This window comes from Cibotium barometz, chromosome 10, assembly GCF_041138505.1.
Source record: "Cibotium barometz isolate CiBa-2024 chromosome 10, ASM4113850v1, whole genome shotgun sequence".
In the NCBI taxonomy this organism is placed as follows: Eukaryota; Viridiplantae; Streptophyta; class Polypodiopsida; order Cyatheales; family Cibotiaceae; genus Cibotium; species Cibotium barometz.
In genome coordinates, this window is record NC_141055.1 from 58,596,408 (window position 1) to 58,603,366 (window position 6,959).

Genomic DNA, 6,959 nt, shown 5'->3' on the forward strand with positions numbered 1-6,959 from the left:
CAAAAGGAAGTTTAAGATGAAGGATTTGGGAGATCTACGCTGCTACATTTTGGGAATTGAGGTCATTCACACACCTGATGGTATTTGGCTATCAGAGACAGTATGCAGCATTGGACATGTTGTCCAAGTACGGGATTGCTGATTGTAAGCCAATCTCGGTGCCACTAGATCAAAATGGCAAGCTTAGTGCAAATGCAGGTTATGTGTTGGAGGATCCCACCATGTACAAGAAGATTGTGGGGATTTTGATCTATGTCACGATCAGCAGGCCAGATTTGAGTTACACTGTTGCATTAGATAGCCAATTTATGCAGGTTCCGCGCAAGCTACAATCTTGGCAGCGTGCAATGCACGCTTCGGTAGTTGAGAGGAGCTGTTGATTATGCATTGTTTTATGCATCAGGTGTACCATTGGAGCTATATGGGTACACAGATACAGATTCGGCAGGTAGCATCTCAAACAGGAGATCTACTAGTGGATTTATGTTTTCATTGGGGAGTGTTGATGTGACATGGAGTAGCAAGAAGTGGCCCATAGTTTCCTTGTCAAGCAGAAGTAGAGTACAAAGGAGCTGCCATGGCAGCATGTGAGGTAGCTTGGTTATGCAAGCTACTTGTGTTGATTTGGGATTGCATGTGGAGAGAAAGGCTATCATATATTGTGACAATCTTAGCAGTATAGAGTTGACCACCAAGAACCCAATTTTTCATGCGCAGACAAAACACATTGAGGTACATTACCACTTCATGAGGGAGAGAGTCTTGGGCAAGCGACATCATCGACTTGGCCTACATTAGCACACACAAGATCAAGTGGCTGACATCTTCACGAAAGCCTTGGGAGCTGACAAGCTCCACATATTTTGAGATATGCTTGGAGTTCATGAGCTAGAGTTGAGCTTGAGGGGGAGTGTTGAGATGTCAAGCTTGTTGAGATATCGAGCTCATCTAGTGAGGCAGTGGACACTGATGACCCGCCTGGGGGATAGGCCCCACACTTACACCACTGGCATAGTTGGTAAGATCGTGGGTGATATGCGGCCAGTGGGATGACAGGCTGTGTGAGCCATTCTAGAGACTAGCATAGTTATAGCGCCAGCTCATTTAGTTGGGTTCACACTATAGAGAACCCTAGTATATATTCGGTTAAGTACCTTTCATATTGTGTGTACTCTTATCTTTGTATATGGTGTATTGAGTGTTGTGTGAAGGAGAAGAAGATTTTCAGCCTCTCACCTTGTGTGTTCTCTTTTAGGGTTTTGTGAGTGTGTGTGTCCTTACAAGAGCTCAATCTCTCTTCTTCCCTACATCTTTTCATGGTATCAGAGCCTGGTTCATGCTAAGAGCTGAGCTGCAAGCAAGAGAAGCACAGGAAGTGGTACGAGGGTAAGAGCTTCATCTACTCTTCCCTATTTGTGTTGGCAACTACACCCTTGTCAGGAGCTCTACGGGAGGCACCGGCAAACGATCTCTGATTGAGGAGATTTCTTCGCAGGAGTAAAGCTATAAGGCAACTATGATGTCCTATCAGTGCACCGGATTCTCAGATGGTAGCAACGGAAGTAGCTTCCTCTTGCGCGGGGCAGGGTTTCCCACTCGAGGCCTCGGCCTCGAATGTTCGGGCACCAGACTAAGCTGGTGGTCATTCCGAAAACTGAAACCGGGAAAATTTCCCATGCCCAGAAAGCGGGGACGATTCCACCATTTTGAATTTCTTAACGAATTTTTTCTAATGAAGTCAAGACTGATCTAACCTTCATCTGAATAAACCAGATAGAAGGGAAACTATAACAGACTTAACTTGAAGGAATTAACGCTTTTTTCCTAATTGAATTAGGCACAACCGTTGATCTATTCATTTGAGAAGTCTTCAGGCTTTTAATTTAACTACTCAAGTTCTAAGCGTAATCCTATTAATCAATTTTATTATTAAAACTCTACTGATTCCAGCCTAACCCCATCCGGCCCATGGGTTAGCCACCGCCCAACCACTGGAATAGTAGAACTAAACAAGTACTCACCCACCCATAATTGAAAGCCTTTCTTAACTTTTACTTTAGAATACAGATACTCACACACTCCTCTTTAAACTTTAATTTATAAAACAATCCATTGATAAACAATTACTGGGTACAGATGTCACAACTCAAAATTTCCATTCAATCCTTGTTTCTCATAAAACAGTATCACTCTAGACTCTCCATTGAGACCAGCAGGTCAACAACGAGATCCAGTAATAGATTACAATAAGTTTCTCGTCATCATACATATATATCTTCCACGACATACGCATGGTGTCCTCGACACCGCGAGCCCATGCATCGCCTAGTCAAAACCCTCCAGGATCCTCCTTAGGTATCCTGGGGCACTTCACTCAGGGACCGTTTTGTCGGCCCTTGTCCATCTTACTGGAAGCACACCATTTTACACCATACCCAAGCTGGTCAAGACCTGGGCAGGTTTTTGCCGCGTGAGCCGTCCTTTGAACACTCCGCGCCAGCTAACCGAACTTCCCTTAGAACACACATATACCAAATGCTCCCTCCAGCATTCTGGCGTAAGACAATCCTTTAAGAAAACAAGTTTTCTATACAAGTTTTCAGTTTTGATTTTCTTTTGAATACAATGAGTATATCTTAATTCCGTATCCCAAGACTTCTAGATCACAGTCTGGATTCCCAAGCAGAATTCCTCGAATTCTGAATTCTTGATCCTCATATCAAAATCAAAGGTCTCAACCTAGTTTCAGATTCGGTGGGTGATTTGAGTGTAGATTACTGAACTGGTTACATCGTCTATTCTTGAAACTCATGAAGGAGTTATGTCTTGGTCATAGTCTGATTCAGGGTTTGAGTCTGGAAAGATTCTCCCTGATCTATCTTTCTCGAGGTTAATAGTTCAATTACTACTTTACTGAATTCAAAACTAAACACAAAATCCTATGATGAATAAATTAGTCATTTATCTAAAATTCCGACTTTGATAGTTTTTCTGAATTTTCTCATTACCATCCTAGAGAGAATATGAAACGGTAAAATTTTCTTTCATAGAGTATTTAATTAATTCACTTATCCATATTCATGGGATTTAAACAAGGTTTAAAGATAACTCTTATTTTGATGTAAAAATTCTGTATGCATCTATTTATGCATAAAAATCCATTTTAATGAAAGTAACACTTTTATAATAGAAAAAATTCTTTTATACATTATTTTATGCATAAAAATCAATAATAATGAAAGTAACACTTTTATAATTAAAAAATTTCTTTTATGCATAAAAACCCATTTTGATGAAAGTAACACTTTTATAATTAAAAAAATTCTTTTATGCATCTATTTGTACATAAAAATCCATTTTGATGAAAGTAACACTTTTATAATAAAAATTATTCTTTTATGCATCTATTTATGCATAAAAATCAATAATGATGAAAGTAACACTTTTATAATTCAAAAAAATATTCTTTTATGCATCTATTTATGCATAAAAATCAATATTGATGAAAGTAATACTTTTATAATTTAAAAAAAGTATTCTTTTATGCATCTATTTATGCATAAAATCCATTTTGATGAAATTAACACTTTTATAATTTAAAAAAATATTCTTTTATGCATCTATTTATGCATAAAATTCATTTTGATGAAATTAACACTTTTGTAATTAAAAAAAATATTCTTTTATGCATCTAATCATGCATAAAATCCGTTTTGATAAAATTAACACTTTTGTAATAAAAAAATAATCAATATACATATTTCTATACATAGAATTTAATTCTATTAAAAATCATTCTTTTATAATAAAAATAATAATCAATATGCATCTTTCTATGCATAGAATTTAATTCTATTAAAAATCACTCTTTTATAATAATCAATATGCATCTTTCTATGCATAGAATTTAATTCTATCAAAAATCACTCTTTTATAATAAAAATAAGCAATATGCATCTTTCTATGCATGAATGAAAATGACACTTTTAGAATACACAAACAATGGGGATTACTCTTTTTTATTATTAAAAGATGAAATTTATTTCATAAATTTTTAGAAAATTTCACCATAACCTCCTTTGTATGGCTGACCATTTTTTAATTTTTCTAACCTTAATCTACTTAGGAATTATCCCTAATTAGTTTAAAGCATTCCAATTTAATCAATTTTCACTTTTAAAAGAGAAACAATATGAAAAGTTTAATTCCAATTATTAGATCACTTAACTAGGATAAAGAAGGGCTGATTTTAAGAATGAGAGAGGGGAAAAGCCTTTCCAAGAAGGCATAGCATCTTTTTAGCATTTTAAGATAACAAACAATATAGAAAACCATTAAAAGATTAAAGAAAAATATAAGATTGCTAGCTTACATGAATTCTGGGAGCTTTCCTTTGGCTTGATGGTTTGAGGGTTCGCCACCAATTCTTTAGAAGAGGGAATGGTCAAAAACTAGTGAATTATTAAGAAATTCACAGTTCTTGGCTCTTGGGAGGAGTAGAGTAACAGTGCATAAAACACTATTAAGCTTCAACAAAGGGGGAGGCTTCTATTTAAACGAAAAGTGAGCTTCTAACCAAGCAAACTCATTCTAGAATTTTCCAGATCAGTTTGGTCAATTTTTGACCATTTTTAGGTTAGTTTAGCTTACTTTTTGGAACTACACTTGAATTAGGAGAGAGGAGAGATGAAATATCTCAATTTTTGATAATTTTAAACTCCACCACACATGTGAAGTAGGTGCCTCATTCATGAGGGGGGAATCTCTATTGTGAGGCGTCAAAAATCCATTTTTTTAGTAATTCCTTTGGTCCTTAGTCCACTCTTCATCTTATGTGAGTATTTACTCATTTTTGGGAGGATTTTCTTTATTTCTTCTATTTATCTTCTCCACACATTTGGATGAATCTGATTGGCCCCTCAAAACCTTAATTTAAAATTTTCAAAAAATCTGGAGCCTTAGGATAAGGCCTCTTGAATAGATTATACTTTATTTCTAATGCACCGTGTTTCGGGGGAGCTTATTTTAATAAGAAGAGATATTTTTCTATCGAAAAATATTCAAAATGTGAATAATCTCTCTCTAGAATATTTTCTCTCTCTAGGCCAAATTAGGTAGAGACAAGATCTTTTATATTTCTGAAGAGGGATTTGATTATAGGGGAAGATGCTGGACATCTTGAGAGGCTGGGGAGGAATCTTACATTCTCTCCCACTTGAAAAATGCGAGATGTCCTCATCTCGCAAACTGGGGGTAATCCAGCAACAGCTCGACTTCTTTCTCCCAGGTGGCATCTTCAAAAGGATAGAACTTCCATTTAACCAATAATTCTCTCAGAATTTTGTTCCCGAAAACCTTTTCTTGAACATTAAGGATTTCTTCAGGTTGGAGTTCCATCTGTCCTTGGGTTGAAGAAGTTAAGATTTCATCATCAAGCACATGATTCGGGCTTGGTACATACTTTTTAAGAAGGCTGACATGAAATACATAATTAAGATTTCATCATCAAGCACATGATTCGGGCTTGGTACATACTTTTTAAGAAGGCTGACATGAAATACATTATGTACTTTGAGATGAGGAGGCAGAAGAAGCTCGTAGGCTAAGTCACCTACTTTCTTTGTAATCAGATATGGCCCACAATATCTGGGGGATAACTTCTTGTACTTCCCAAGAGATAGAGAACTTCTTTTGGGGCATACTCGAATGAAGACCATATTTGCTTCTTCGAATTCTCTGTCTGTCCTCTTCTTATCTGCATACTGCTTCTGTCTATCCTAGGCAGCTTTTATATCTTTGCAAATTGACTGCATCTGCTGCTCCATGTCATCAAGCATTTGTCTGGACATCTCCACCCTAATCAGTGGGTTGGACCAAGTTAATGGAGTTAAGCAATCTTGTCCATACAAAGCTTTGAAAGGGCTCATCCCAATACTTCTATGATAAGAAGCATTGTAGGCGAACTCGACTAGGTGCAGATAGCTTAGCCACTTCTTGGGTTCCCTGCCATAGCATGACCGAAGTATATCTTCAATTACTTGGTTTACCCTTTCTATTTGTCCATCGGTCTCACTCAGGGTGGTAAGCTGTGCTGAGATCCAAGAAAGTTCCTACTGCTTCAAAAAATGCAGTCCAGAATCTTGACATGAATTTGGGATCTCGATCACTTACTATTCTTCTGGGTAGGCCATTCAATCGGAAGATTTCCTTGAGGAACACTCTGGCCACATCTGCTGCAATATGTAGGTTTCTTTTACTGGAATCAGATGGGCAACTTTGGTTAGTCTATCAACTACCACGAAGATGGAGTTGTAACCTGATTGCACTAAAGGTAATAATCCAGTAATAAAATCCATACTGATGCATTCCCACTTTATCTGGAGCTTCATCTGGAGGATGTCTAATGGATGTAATTTCCTAGGCATTTTTACTCTCTCCGCCTTGACTTTTTGACAGGTCAGACATTGACGTACATGATTAAGCACATCCTTTTTTAGACCAGGCCAAAAGAAGCTTTTCTTCACAGACATGTAGGTTTTGATGAAACTTGGATGTCCTTTAAGGCTGTCATGGGCTTCATTCAGAATTTGACCCTTAGTTCCCTCATCATTGGGAATGCATTGCCTGCGATTATAATACATAATTCCATCATCCAGGTTGTACCCTTGAACTCGGTTCAACTCCTGTGGAGTTTTGCTTTCCTGCATAAGTAGGGTAGCAATAGGGCCAAAGAATCTATCCTGCATGATCTTCTCTCTTGCTTTAATAATCAAAGGATTTGACACTATAATAATTGCAAGCAAGGAGGCTTTTTTGCTGAGGGCATCTCTGCTACAACATTTTCTTTGCCTGGGCGGTACTTGATTTCAAAATCAAATTCCTACGTGGTCTGCATCCACCTTCTCTGGCACATGTTAAGATCCTTCTGAGTGAAGATCCACTTTGATCTCTGATGATCT